Source organism: Kogia breviceps, chromosome 8 (genome assembly GCF_026419965.1).
Source record: "Kogia breviceps isolate mKogBre1 chromosome 8, mKogBre1 haplotype 1, whole genome shotgun sequence".
NCBI lineage: Eukaryota > Metazoa > Chordata > Mammalia > Artiodactyla > Physeteridae > Kogia > Kogia breviceps.
Genome location: NC_081317.1, coordinates 13,881,309 through 13,896,989, shown reverse-complemented (window position 1 = coordinate 13,896,989; position 15,681 = coordinate 13,881,309). Strand labels below are relative to the sequence as shown.

The following is a 15,681-nucleotide window of genomic DNA, read 5'->3' as shown; positions in this document are numbered from 1 at the left end:
TAAGATCTAAGGGACAATACTTGCATGAATCCCCATAGCTTCCCAGGCTACAAATGGAGTAAAAGCTTACCTTTGCTATAACTGTACTAACCCAGAAGTAAGAGCCAAACTCAGGCCAATCTGATCACTGAAATGAATGATGACTGAGTAGAGAGAGAATTCATGACTCCACACTGATAGTGAGTAAATAGGTAAAGAAAGAAAAGGAAAGGAAAAGGTGAATCTCTTCTTTACAAAAGAAATCCAGTTAATAAATGTAGAAGAATAACAGGAAGAGAAAATCACCCTTATACAACTGCTATAGTAATAACTGACTCAGGCAGGAATCATCAATGCGTAAAGCATCAGGTGAAAGAACACTGGAAGACACGATATTCCCACTGTCTCAAGATATCACCCCACAGATGGCTTGTTATTTACAAAAGGAGAGTATCTTCACAATTTAGAAACCTACTAGACACCACCCTAATCAAGAGAATATATTTAAACCACCTCCTGGTGGAACAAAATGACATCTCATGCCTCCTGAACTAAATCACTGAAAGAAAGCAATTTCATTTAAAATGTTAAAACACCTACAATCTTTTTGTTTTTTCTTTTTAAACCTCACCATTTGCAGGATCTTAGTTCCCCGATCAGGGGTCAAACCCAGGCCCGGCAGTGAAAGCGCCGAGTCCTAACCACTGGACTGCCAGGGAATTCCCAAAATGCCTACAACCTTTAACTTGCATCTAATCAAGAGTTGTCAATCAGACAAATCCAAATTGAAAGACATTCTACAAACAACCAGCCTGGACTCTTCAAAAATTTTAATGGGGCTTTCCTGGTGGCGCAGTGGTTGAGAATCTGCCTGCCAAGGCAGGGGACGCGGGTTCGAGCTCTGGTCTGGGAGGATCCCACATGCCGCGGAGCAACTGGGCCCGTGAGCCACAATTACTGAGCCTGCGCATCCGGAGCCTGTGCTCCGCATCAAGAGAGGCCGCGATGGTGAGAGGCCCACGCACCGCGATGAAGAGTGGCCCCTGCTCACCACAACTGGAGACAACCCTCGCACAGAAACGAAGACCCAACACAGCCATGAATTAATTAATTAATTTTTTAAAAAAAATTTTAATGACAATCTTAAGACCAAAATGGCTGGGGGACTCTCCTAAAAAAATGGAAGTAATAGAGGCCTGACTACTAAGTACAGTGAAATCATACAGTGAATCTTGAAATTTTTTTAAGCTATATGGAGATAACTGGGGGAATCTGAATAACAATTTTATATAAGGTAAGAGTATTATGATTTTGTAGGAGAATATCCTAAGTAAGAGATACATGCTGAAGTACTTAAGGGTGCTGTCACATGCCTGCAACTAGCTCTCTAATAAGTGGGGAGGGAGGGAAAAAAAAGAGATAAAGCAGATGTAGGAAAATATTAATTGATAAATCTAGATGAAGAATATATGATTGTTTGTTGTACTATTTTGCAACTTTTCCATAAGTTTAAGATTTTTTAAAATTAAAAGTTGGAAATTTAAAAAAAAAAACAGATTAAGAAAACTGGTATTTATCAAGACCCTACTACGTAAGAGACACTGAGCTTAGGTAATTTAAATACAATATCTGCATCCCTAAAACAACTCTGAGAGCAGATTACCCCCACTATACACATGATCAAAAACCACATAACCAGTGGAAAAGCTGAGATTCATCTCCTGCTCTGTCTGGCTCTAGTGACTATGATGTGTCAAGTAAACCTTATTGCCTATAGAAAACACCTGATTTATTTGTTTGTAACATCCAGCAAGCTTTCTGAAGCAGGTTAACCTAACTCCAAGAACAAAAATTAGCATACACACTAAAGCTACTTATATGTTCACTTTTTTGATAATTTATTGAACCGTTCTCATGTGATTTAAACGTGCTCCTACATGTATGTTACAGTTCATGTTTCACATTTTTGAAAGTCAACAGTCCACGGTTATAAGTAAATTCTGATATGGCCCCTCAACAGAATCTTATGGAGCCACTAAAAAGAATAAGAGATCACTCTGTGTACTCAAAGGAAGTTATCAAGACACACTGTTAAACAAAAACACTATGGTATCGAGTATTATATGTGGCAGGCTACCGTTTTAAAAAGTAAGGGGAAGATATACTTACTTGCTGATATAAATGGTATGTATCTGGAAGTATATGCTATATAACCTTTTTACCTTTTGAATTTTTTTAGTATAAATTTCCTAACAAAAAATAACTTAAAAATAATATTAGATGAAGGCATCCTCTTTAAAGACTATTTGAACTGTGAAGAGACTGCTGATGATGTTTTATTAAGCCCAGTGTGTCTGCCCAGGCCATAACTCATGCATCTGTTGTTCCCCTTCCACTCACCAAGTCACTACTCCAGCTCAGTTCTCAAAGGCAAAGCAGAAAGATCAGGGGCTTTGGAGACAACACCAAGTTCAATCCTAACTCTTCTCATAGGGTAACCCTAGATGTGTTACCTTTCGGAGCCTCGGTTTCTTCACTTACAATACAGAGATAATAGGCTTTTGTCAGTACTAAATGAAATAAGATACTGTATAGAGGATGCCTAAGACAGGGTCAACAAAATGCACAAAGAATGAAGAAGAAATTATATGATTTGACTATATCAAAATGTAAAACTTCTAACTACAAAAAGACTCATAAACATGGCTTAAAGTCAAGTGATTAAGATGTTGGCAAAATGCCAAGACATAGGGTGAACTGTCTTGAAATGAATGGCAAAATAAAGTCTCAGGAGAGAAACAGAAAACGTAGAAAAGAACCAAATAAAAATTTTAGAAATGGAAAATACAAAAACCAAATAAAAATGGACTGGATGGGCTCAACAAATGGTGATGACAGAAGAGTCAGTGAACTTGAAGACAGATCAACAAAAATTATCCAATATGAAAACAGGGGGGAAAAAACTTAGAAAAGAAAAAAATTAAGAGAGCCTCAGGGACCTCTGAGACAATACCAAAAGGTCTTTCATCAGAGACTCAGAAAAATAGGAGAAAGTTAGGAGAGTGTAGTATAAAAAAAAAATTGAAGAAATACAACTTAGAACTTCCCAATTTTTGAAAAAGGCATAAAACATACAGACTAAAGAGGCTTATCAAACACCAAACAGGATAAGTTCAGAGAAATTCACACCTAGAAACCACTGAAAAATAAAGACAAAAACATCAAACAAAAACTCTTGAAAGCAGCCAGAGAAAAATGACACATACATGAGGAACAATGATCCAAATAACAGCAGATTTCTCAGTCAAAACCATAGAGGCCAGAGGGCAGTGGAACAATATTATTAAAATGCTGAAAGAAACTGTCATGCTAGAATTCTTAAGCAGTGAAGGTAAAATGAAGACATTCTCAAATGAAGGAGAACCAAGTGAATCCACTGCCAAAAGATCTGCTCTAAAAGAAATGCTAAAGGAAGTTCTTCAGACCAAAGGGAAATGATACTAGAGAGAAAGGTGGAAACTTCAGAAATGAAGGAAGAAAAAAGCGTAGTAAATCAACTATACTTCAATTTTTTTAAAATGATAAATATCTAGATAACTATCTAGAAGAATAGTAGAAATGAAAAGCCCTCAAGTTCTTTAAAACATTTATGACAGTAAAGCAAAAGTTAAAACACAGTCTGGTGGTATTTTCAAAGTTTTTGGATATAAAATATAATGGGGATAGGTGTGGCAACGTTTTTACATTTCACTTATGGTGAAATGAAAAGTTCCTATAATCTCTAAAGCAACCACTAAAAATTCTTTAATGTTTTAAAATAAACTATACAAAGATGGGCTTCCCTGGTGGCGCAGTGGTTGAGAATCCGCCTGCCGATGCAGGGGACACGGGTTCGTGGCCCAGTCCAGGAAGATCCCACATGCCACGGAGTGGCTGGGCCCGTGAGCCACGGCCGCTGAGCGGCTGGGCCCGTGAGCCATGGCCGCTGAGCCTGCACGTCTGGAGCCTGTGCTCCGCAATGGGAGAGGCCACAACAGTGAGAGGCCCGCGAACCACAAAAAAAAATAAAAATAAAAATAAATAAAATAAACTATACAGAGATATGTTCAAAAACGCAATAGATAAATTTAGATGAAACAGTAAAATAATTCAAATAATCCAAAAGAAGATTTAAAAGGGGAAACAGAAGAATCAAAAACAGAAGACAACAGAAAACAAGTAAGAAAATGGTGGGCCTAAATTAAAATGCATTGATATATGTTAAATGTAAATGATATACACAACAATTAAAATACAGAGATTATGAGAATGGATAAAAAACCCAAAGCTGTATACAAGAAACCCACTTCAAATATAATGATAGAGGTAGATTAAAAATAAAAGTTAGAAAAAGATGTACCATGCAAACACTAAAAGAAAGCTGGAATGGTTATTCATATCTGAGAAAAGTATTCAGGCATAAAAGGGACATTACATAATAATGAAAAATAACAATCCTAATTGTGTATGTACCTAACATTACAGCCTCAAATTCATGAAGCAAAAACTGATAGAATTGAAAGGAGAAATGAACAAATCCACAATTATTGTTTGAGACATCAATACTCCTCTCTCAAAGAAAAAGGAGACCAAAAACATAAACAAAATATAAAAATGCTCAGCAACACCATCAACCAACTAGATCTAATTTACACCTATAAAATACTCCAGGGATTCCCCTGGTGGCTCGGTGGTTAAGAATCCACCTGCCAGGGCTTCCCTGGTGGCGCAGTGGTTGAGAGTCCGCCTGCCGATGCAGGGGACACGGGTTCGTGCCCCAGTCTGGGAAGATCCAACATGCTGCGGAGTGGCTGGGCCCGTGAGCCATGGCCGCTGAGCCTAAGCGTCCGGAGCCTGTGCTCCGCAAAGGGAGAGGCCACAGCAAGTGAGAGGCCCGTGTACCGCAAAAAACAAAACAAAACAAAACCAAAAAACAAAACAAAGAATCCACCTGCCAATGCAGGGGACACAGGTTCGAGCCCTGGTCCAGGAAGATCCCACATGCTGCAGAGCAACTAAGCCCGTGCACCACAACTACTGAGCCTGTGCTCCAGAGTGCATGAGCCACAGCTACTGAGCCCATGTGCCACAACTACTGAAGCCTGTGCGCTTAGAGCCCATGCTCCGCAACAAGAGAAGCCACCGCAATGAGAAGCCCGCGCACCACAACAAAGAATAGCCCCCACTCACTGCAACTAGAGAAAGCCCGTGTGCAGCAACGAAGACCCAACGCAGCCAAAAATAAATAAATTTATAAAAATACTCTACCCAACAACTCAAGTGAACATGGAACAGTTCCCAAGATATCCTGGCTCATAAAACAAACCTTAACAAATTTAAAAGAACTAAAATCAAACTATATTCCCTGACCATAACAGACATAAACTAGAAATCAATAACAGAAAGAAAACTGGAAAATTCCCAAGTACTTAGAAATTAAATAGCACATTTCTAAACAATCCATGGGTAAAAGAGAAAAATCAAAAGATATTCTGAATAAATGAAAATGAAAATAAATCAAAATTTATAGGATGCAGTTAGAGTAATATTTAGAGGGAAATTTATATTATTAAATGCTTTGGAAAAGAAGAAATATATACCTATTATATATAAACTAGATAACTAATAAGGACCTACTGTATAGCACAGGGAACTCTACTCAATACTCTGTATTCCTATATGGGAAAAGAATCTAAAAGAGTGGATATATGTATATGTATAACTGATTCACTTTGCTGTACAGTGGAAACTAACCCAACATTGTAAATCAACTATACTCCAAATTACATTTTTTTAAAAGGAAGAAATATTTCAAATCAATAATCTAAGCTTCTATTTTAACAAACCACGAAGAGAGCAAAATAAACCCAAAGAAAAAAGAATGAAGGATATAATAAACTTAAGAGCAGAAATCAATGAAATGGCAAAGAGAAAAACAATAGAGAAAAATCCATTTAAAAAGGAGATATGGGGGGGCTTCCCTGGTGGCGCAGTGGTTGAGAATCCGCCTGCTGATGCAGGAGACACGGGTTCGTGCCCTGGTCCGGGAAGATCCCACATGCCGCGGAGCAACTAAGCCCATGAGCCATGGCTGCTAGGCCTGCGTGTCCGGAGCCTGTGCTCCGCAACGGGAGAGGCCACAACAGTGAGAGGCCCGCATACCGCAAAAAAAAAAAAAAAAAAAAAAAAAAAAAAAAAAAGGAGATATGGGTATATATGTATATGTATAGCTGATTCATTTTGTTATAAAGCAGAAACTAACACACCACTGCAAAGCAATTATACTCCAATAAAGATGTTAAAAAAAAAAGATAGCTCTTATCAAATGATCAATGAAACTGATACCTCTAGCAAGACTGGCAAAAAAAAAAAAAAAAAAGAGAAGACATAAATTACCAATATCAAGAATGAAAGAGATCAGGCATAAAAAGGAACGAAATTGAGTTATTTGTAGTGAGGTGGATGGACCTAGAGTCTGTCATATAGAGTGAAGTAAGTCATAAAGAGAAAAACAAATACTGTATACTAACACATATATACGGAATCTAAGAAAAAAAAGTCATGAAGGACCTAGGGGTAAGACAGGCATAAAGACACAGACCTACTAGAGCATGGACTTAAGGATATGGGGAGGGGGAAGGGTAAGCTGTGACAAAGTGAGAGAGTGGCATGGACATATATACACTACCAAACGTAAAATAGATAGCTAGTGGGAAGCAGCCGCATATAACAGGGAGATCAGCTCAGTGCTTTGTGACCACCTGGGAGGGTGGGAGGCAGGGAGATGCTAGAGGGAAGAGATATGGGAACATTTGTATATGTATAACTGATTCACTTTGCTATAAAGCAGAAACTAACACACCATTGTAAAGCAATTATACTCCAATAAAGATGTTTAAAAAAAAGAATGAAAGAGGAGTTATCATTACAGATCCCACAGTAAATAAAAGGATAATATAAAAATAATACATACAAATCTACGCATGTAAATTGGAGAACTTAGATGAAATAACACAATTCCTTCAAAGGTACAAATTATCAAAGTTCACCAAAGAAGAAATAAGAGAAACTGAATAGTCCTATAGCTATTTAAAAACTTAAATTTGTAATAAAAAACCTTCCAAAAAAGAAAATTCCAATTCAGGATGATTTCAGTAGCAATTTCCACCAAATACTTAAATTTCTACCAGTTTTACACAATCTCTTCCAGAAAACAGAATATGAGGGAACTTTCCCACTTCATTTTGTTAGGGCAGCGTTACCCTCATAAAACCAGACCAAAATATTACAAGAAAACTACAGACTAAATTCTCCAGGAATGATAGACACAAAATCCTCAGCTAAATTTTAATGAGTTGGAAAAACATATTAACACATCATGAGTGGGATTTATCCCAGGAATGTAAGGTCACTTCAATATTCCAAAGTCAATCCATGTAATCCACCAAACTAAAAGACTAAAGAAGAAAAAATACATACGCTCACAACAGAGGCAGGAAAAAGCATTTGACACTCAACAGCCTCTCAGGAAAAAAATTCAGCAAACTAGGAATTAAAGGAAACTTCCTTTATCTGCTAAAGGATGTCTACAAAAAAACCCACACATCTACAAAAAACATATTTACTTAAAGGTGAAGAACTGAATGCTATTCTCCTAACATCAAGAATAAGGAAAGAATATCGGTTCTCACAGTTCCTATTCAACAATGTATTTGAAGTCCTAGACAGTGCAGCAAGGCAAGGGAAGAAGACAAAAGGCATACAGATTAGAAAGGAAGAAATAAAACCATCTTTATCTGCATATAATGACCATACATTTAAAAAATCCCAAGGATTCTACAAAAACAGCTCCCAGAATTCATTAAGTGAGTTTAGCAAAGTCAACTTGCAGATATCAATCATAGTTCAACATACTAGCAATGAACAATCAGAAACTGAAAATTTTTTAAATACCATTTACAATATCTCCAAAAAATGAAATTTTTAAGTATAAACCTAATAAGACATTATATATGCTTAAAAGCACAAAATGCTGATGAAATCAAGACCCTAAATAAGTGAGGAGACTGACTTACCAAATTCATGGATTGGAAACCTCAATATAGTAAAGTTGTCAGTTCTCTCCAAATTGATCTATAGATTTAACACAATCCCAATCAAAATCCCTACAAGAGTTCTTTTCTTTTTTTTTTTTTTTTTTGCAGTACGTGGGCCTCTCACTGTTGTGGCCTCTCCCATTGAGGCTCCGGACACTCAACCACTGCGCCACCAGGGAAGCCCTACAAGAGTTCTTATAGATAAAGACATGCTGATTATGAAATTTATTTGGAACAGTAAAAGAGTTAGGTGAGTGAAAACAATTTTGAAAAAGAATCTAATGAAACAGAATACAGAAATAGACCCATACAACTATGGCCAATTGATTTTTGACAAAGGTGCAAAGACAATTCAATGGAGAAAGGACAGTGTTTTCATTTTCAACACATGACACTGGAACAATCAAACATCTATTTACAAAAAAATGTAACCTGATCTATCATACCTTAAACAAGCATTAACTCAAATTAGATCATAGATCTAAATGTAAAACGTAAAACTGTATCTTTTAGAAGAACACACAGGGAAAAATCCTTGGGACCCACAGCGAGGCAGAGTTCTTAGCTATAACATGATCCATAAAAAACTTTTTTTAAATCAATAAACTGAGCTTCAACAAAATCTAAAACGTTTGCTTCGGAAAGCACAGTCTTAAGAGAATGAAAAGACAAGCTACACACTGAGAGAAAAACATTTGCAAATCACAAATCCAAGGCAGGAACTGCATCTAGAATACATAAAATAACTCCCAAGATGTAATTGTTAGAAAACAACTCAATTAAAAAAAAAAAAAAAAAGGGGGCTTCCCTGGTGGCGCAGTGGTTGAGAGTCCGCGTGCCGATGCAGGAGACACGGGTTCGTGCCCTGGTCCGGGAAGATCCCACATGCCACGGAGCAACTAAGCCCGTGAGCCATGGCCGCTAGGCCTGTGCGTCCGGAGCCTGGGAGAGGCCACAACAGTGAGAGGCCCGCATACCGGAAAAAAAAAAAAAAAAAAACAGGCAAAAGATTTGAAAAGAAACTTCACAGGAGAAGATACACAGATGACAAATAAGCACAAGAAAAGATCTATAACATCTTCAGCCATTAGGAAAAAGCAAATTAAAACTACAATGAGATACCACTACACAGCTATTAGAATGACAAAAAAAGTTTTTTAATTGACAATACCAAATGCCGATAAAGATGTGGAACAAATGGAATTCTCATACTCTGCTGATGGGAACGCAAAATGGCACAAGCACTCTGGATGACAGTTTGGGGGTTTCTTAAAAAAAAAAACTACACTTACCATATGACTCAGCAATTCCAGTCCTAGGTATTTTCCCCAGAGAAACAAAAACCTATGCCCACACACACAAAAAAAAACCTACACAGGAATGTTTACTGTAGCTTTATTAATAACCACCAAAACATGGAAAGAACCTGAATGTTCTTCAAAGGGTGAATGAATGAAGTGTACATCCACATGATGGAAAAATATTCAACTACTGTGATACACGACAACATGAATGAATTTTGAGGACATTATGGTGAGGAAAAGAAGCTAGCCTCAAAGATTACACACTGTATGCTTCCATTTATATCATATCTGGAAAAAGCAAAATTATAGGGACTAAGAACAGAGGATTAGCTGCCAGAGGTCTGGGGTGAACAGTCTGACCACAAAGAGGCAACACATGGGCATTTTTGGCATTACGGAACATTCTGATTGTGGCTGACAGTTACATGAGCCCAGAACTGTATACACATATACCAAAAAAATTAAAAAGATATATATTTTTTCTATTATGACGAAAGTTACAAGGGACTATAACATATGTCAAAACTCAGCCAACACTTAAAACTGGTGAGTTTTATTTCATGTAAATTATATCTCAATAAAGTTGATTTTAAAATAAGTAAAATAAAATATAGCAAAATATTAATAGCCATACTTGAATGCTAATACATCACCATAAACATATGTTCATTGGCATTTTTCTTCAGCATTTTAAAAAATAATTGGTAATAGTAGATAATACTCTTTCTAATAAACTTTTTAATACTTATATGACTGATAAAAGAAAGTGATTAACATACTCTACATTAAGTATATTTCAAACTTTCTGCCCCTGGCCCCTTGTTAACACTTAAGGTTTCAATTCTGTGGCTAAGAACAGCCAAGAAACAATTGGTAGGTTCATTAAAGCCTCCTTTTAAATGTTTTAAGGAAACAGCACATAAAACATTCATTCAAACAAAAAAGTCTACCCTGCCAGATGCTTCCTATAAAGAGAAACCTTATTCTATTACTCGGCTACCAATAAATTATTTATGGAGTGGGCTTAGAATGCCCACATTGTGCGCACTGCTAGAATTCTTAGCAACACTTGAAAGAATATTTGTCCTATTTATAGGTAAAGAAGTTTTGTTTGTTTTTTTTTAATGAGAGGAAGGTAAATAAGCCTTCAGAAGGTCACTGCAAATGCCAGACAAGCCCAAAGGAATACAATGAAATACAGGCAGCATCTTTTCTGCAACAATGCCAGTCTCATTCTCTGCTTAACACCACTGCCCTCATGAAGTTTTCTCTGACCACCCCATCAGGTTGTACTGGGGTCCTTCTAGGTGTTTCCACACACCCTCTAATTTCTTTAACATGGCAACTATCACACTGCATTGTACCAGTTGGGTTATTTGCCTTTCTACCCAACCCATCTCTAAGAGATGGGGAACCATACCTTTGCGTGTATTCTAGTCTAAAACATAAGACACGGTCGCTACAGTCGCTAAATACCCAATGGCCGGATGGACAGACACATTTAAGAATTTCTTGAAGGCAAAGTGATGCAAGGAGAGACCCACAGGCTTCAGAGTCAGACAAATCTGGTTAACGTCACTCCACTGCTTTTTTTCTATCACTCTTGGAATAAAGCTTCCTACCGTGGCCCCAGGGTTGTGGGATCTGGCTCCGCTATCGGCCTCGGGTAGAGCCCTCACCCTCACCGCAACGCTCCAGCCTCCCTGGCCTCCCTGCTGGTCCTCACATAAGCCACCCTGTCTGTCTGCGCAGCTAGCTCTTCCTGCAGCACTTCCCGGGGTGGCTCAGTCTCAGCCTTTCCATCTCAGCCCAAATGTCAGCACCTCAGAGATGCCCTTCCTAGCCACCTGCTCTAAAGCAGACCTGTCTCCACCACCTCCACCAAATGACTCTCTAACACAGACCTCTTGTTTTCTTGCTAGAGGTTGTCACAATCTGTATTCATACTATTTATTTACACGTGTGTTATTTACTATCATGCTTGTCATATGAATATAATCCACTTCTAGAGGGCAGGGACCCTATTATCTATCTGCTCAGGGCTATTTCCCCTGAGGTTTTAGCACAGTGTCTGGAAAACAGCAAACATTTGTTGAATTTGTTGACATTCAATATTTGTTGAATGAATGAATAAATTAATGAATGAATACAGTCCAGACTACCTTACCAGCCGTATGACCTTAGTCAAGTTCATTTTTCTGTGTGCCTCAGTTCCTTTATCTATAAAAATGGGATTATAATAATGCCTATTTCAGAGAGCTATTATAAGGATTAAAGGAAATTAATTGGGATGTTTAGTATTGTGCCTGGCACAGCATAAGAACTTAAAACATTAATATTCTTTTCATTTGTACTTTTCATCTGTATTTGAAACAAGTTCAAGAAATAAAAAAAAAAAAAATTGAGTGGAAACACTGGAAACAGCTTACCATACAGCAGTAATAAATACCTCAAAATATAAAACCCACCAAATATGACAGAAACTCAATGCTCAAAAGTAAGCTAGGGACTTCCCTGGTGGCACAGTGGTTAAGAATCTGCCTGCCAATGAAGGGGACAGGGGTTCGAGCCCTGGTCCGGGAAGATCCCACACGCCGCAGAGCAACAAAGCCCGTGCGCCACAACTACTGAGCCCGCACACCTAGAGCCCATGCTCCGCAACAAGAGAAGCCACCGCAAGCAGAAGCCTGTGCACCACAACGAAGAGTAGCCCCCGCTCCCCGCAACTAGAGAAAGCCCGCGTGCAGCAACGAAGATCCAACACAGCCAAAAATAAATAAATAAATAAAATAATAAATTTTAAAAATAAAAATAGTACTTTTTTTAAAAAAAAGGAAGCTAACACAAGGCTGTACCTGCCACATTCCAGCCCCTGCAACTCAAGTGTGACTGTGGAGCTGCAACATCTGAAATGGGAACCATCCCAACTTGATCATGGAGTGGAGCTTTCAGAAGCTGGAGCAGCCGCAGCTCAGCAGCGGGACAGACCCTGAAGGAGCTACTAGTTGGTCATTATGGCTTCCTTCCATTCCCACTCCCAACCCCACCCCCTATCAAAGGCCTTCCTAGCCTACAGCACGTCAAAAAGGGAAGAAAAACAAAAGCCAACAACATAAAAAAGAATCAGGGCAACTCCAACCAACTGAACTCTCAGCAAGGTGCCAAACTCTGGCAATCAGTTTCAATGGCTTGCAAGAGCCTGGGCCTCCAAAGCTGAAGCTCACCCACCAGATCACCTTTCAATTCAAGGCTCAAGGAATAAGAGCAAGGGCCCTGGGGTCAGCAGAATAGGAAACGAATAAACTCCCAATGCTGTCACTTGTAAGCCGAGTAACCTTGGGAAAACTACTTAACACCTTTGAGTCACTGTTGGCTCATCTGTAAAATGAGGATAAAAATCAATTACCTCACAGGGGTGCTGTGACAACTAAATGAGCTAAAGTACCTGGCAGAGCCTGGCACGGAGCAAGCAGAAAACACAAGATAGCTTTCAAAAGGAATCCATTTCTCACTCAAGCCCTCAATACGCAGATCTTCGGGCCACTGTCAATTTTTTATCCTCTTTGAAATTCCAAAAACTGTTAGACCATTCACCTAGACAACACAAAAACCATGCAATCTTGCTGCCCAGAGTTCATCTCCGGTAAACAATACCGCAAGTAAGGCAATTCTGCCAGCAGCAACTAAGTGAGGTTAGTACAATGAGGAAGACACTTTGGAATTAGTTTCTGATTCCAGTACTCTCCCGGTATCCTCAAATCATCCAGAAAACTGTTACTAGGCAAACATCTATTTATTAACCAACAATACTGTAGCAATAACAGAATTTTAAAACTGAATCCCAAATAACACTTGGAATACAACTATCTTACGAAATCAACTCTATTTATGTTCTTTTCAGCCTTTGCTCATGAATACACATTTTTTTGTAAAATTATAACATAAGTGAATTTGTATAATCCATTGCTTTCCCCTAACACATCTTAAATATTGTCATGTTGCTGCATAATTCACATAATTATCACTTAAAATGACTGCACTAAATTCCACTGAATTGATTCACAGTCAATTACTTAACCCTTTCTCTATTGAGCACTTATGGATCCAGTGTGCTCTAGGAGAAAGCCTACAGGCTTTACAACCAGAAAGACCAGGTTTGAATTTTGCCTTCTTTTTTTAAATGTTTTATTTTATTTTATTATTTATTTAGCTGCACCGGGTCTTAGTTGGGGCATGTGGGATCTAGTTTCCTGATCAGGGATTGAACCTGGGCCCCTGCATTGGGAGCACGGAGTCTTAACCACTGGACCACCAAGGAAGTCCCAATTTTGCCTTCTTTTTGTTTCTCAATCACGCTAAACTCATGGGCAAGTCATTTAATCTCTCCAACCTCCACTTCCTCACCTGTGAAATACCTTCATCACAAGCTTGCTGCAATAAGCCAAAGAGATAAAAAACGTAAAATATAATTCCCTTGTTCCCAATTTTTCCCAATCACATACAATGTGGCAACAACACCATCCTGCCCAGAGCTTTTTTCCTTCCACTGGGTTGTCTCCTCAGGACAAATTTCCCCAAAATGGATTATCGGGCTCAAGAGTAATATTATTTGTATGACCGTCAAAATCTCTTTTCAAATGGCCTTCAAAAAGATTGTAAAGATTTCCTGTTATTGTGTAACGCTTATGTTGTATGTCACTGTTTGAAATTTTTAAAACCTATAGTAGCTTGCTTAAAATTACAAAAGAGAAAAAAGCGTTCACATAAAAATAATATTAAAATAGTGGATTTTGAGCATTATGTCATTTTAGAAAACAGCAATAGAACTGCAACATCATATTTTTGGATCACATTTATAGACAAAATTCATCACTTTGGATCATTTCCACAAATCTTTTAACTTGTTACTTGTAAAAAGTTACAAATAAAAGTTGAGTTTTGTTTCATAAAAAAAAAAAAGATTGTAAAAATTTACACCGCCCAGCCTGCCATCTGGCCAGGTCTTTGGAGGGCACGGCTGGGACGTGCAGAGGTCCGAGAACTCAGAGCATTCGCTCCAGCATGCAGGAGGCCATGCTACCACACAAGTGACCCTCTGCACGGAGCACAGACATCCCACAGCCAGAAGCCCAACTTGATTCCCAAGGCCCCCCGGCACGGACAGGCCCCGTCTCCTGCAGAGCCGGCACCCCAGGGTGGCGGCGACACCCACTCTGTCACCTCCAGACTTGGCCTCAACCACGTCCACCGGGCTGCACCCCACGTGATTCTCGCTCCCCTGCCTGGTGCTAAAGGCGACCCTGTTCTCCTTCTCAGCCTGCCCTTGCCCTCATCACTGCCTGCTCTCCTAAGACTGGGGCGTCTGCGTGCTGCCCCCTCCTGCTACGCTGCTCCAGCCACTTGATTCACAAGAACGTAGCAGCCCCCGCATCTGCTTAAGACCCGGGATACCAGGCACTGTCCTGGCGTATGTTACTTCGTCCTCACCATGGCCCTAGGAGCTAAATATTACTTTTCCCACTCCACAGATAAGGCAACCAAAATGTACAGCTTTAGTATCTTATCCAAGGTCACACATTCATCTCATCAACAAGGATTTATTAAGTGATTACCATCCTGCTAGGGACGAAGTAGAGGAGACACATGTTAAGCAGCCACACCAATAAAATGCACAACTACAAACAGTCACAAGACTCATGGTGGAAAAGACTGGGGACCGAGGGCTTGCTGGGTCCCTAGCGAGCTGGGGAAGGCAGTTAGGGACGGCCTCTCTAACAAGGTCACATGAAGGCTGAGACATGAAGGTCAAGGGGCCTGCTACGCGGGAGGAGGAGAAAGGGCGGTCCCAGCAGAGGGCGAGCACGTGTGAAGGCCCAACTGCGTGGCTGAGAGCAGCCTGCGTGCTGGAGCACAAAGTGTACCACCGATGACACAGGGCGGGGTGTCAGGGACCGCGGCAAGCAGTTAGGGATTTCATTCCAAAGTCAAAGAAACATCACCAAAGGAGCAGGCGAAACTGACAACTGATGGGGCAGAAGCGAGGGAGCTGGCTGTAACGATCCTCAGATCAGAGGGGACACCGGCAGGCACCGAGTCCCCACTGTGTGCCAGGCAACACGCCAGGTGCTTTCCACACCAGAACGCATAGAACCCTCATGACAATTCTGAATGAAAGACCGAATCAGCCCCCAGGTCAGTTAGTCACAGGGCCAAGACCTAAAACCCAATTCCGGTCACTGCCCAGTACGTGTCGTGTCCCCGTA

At 39.6% G+C, this 15,681-nt stretch overlaps 1 protein-coding gene across 4 annotated transcripts in view; it reads right to left on the bottom strand.

The window, feature by feature from the left end:
* Positions 1-15,681, bottom strand: part of CDK5RAP2 (CDK5 regulatory subunit associated protein 2) — a 186,388-nt gene that overhangs the window by 153,528 nt on the left and 17,179 nt on the right. The gene's annotated exons all lie outside the window — the stretch shown is intronic.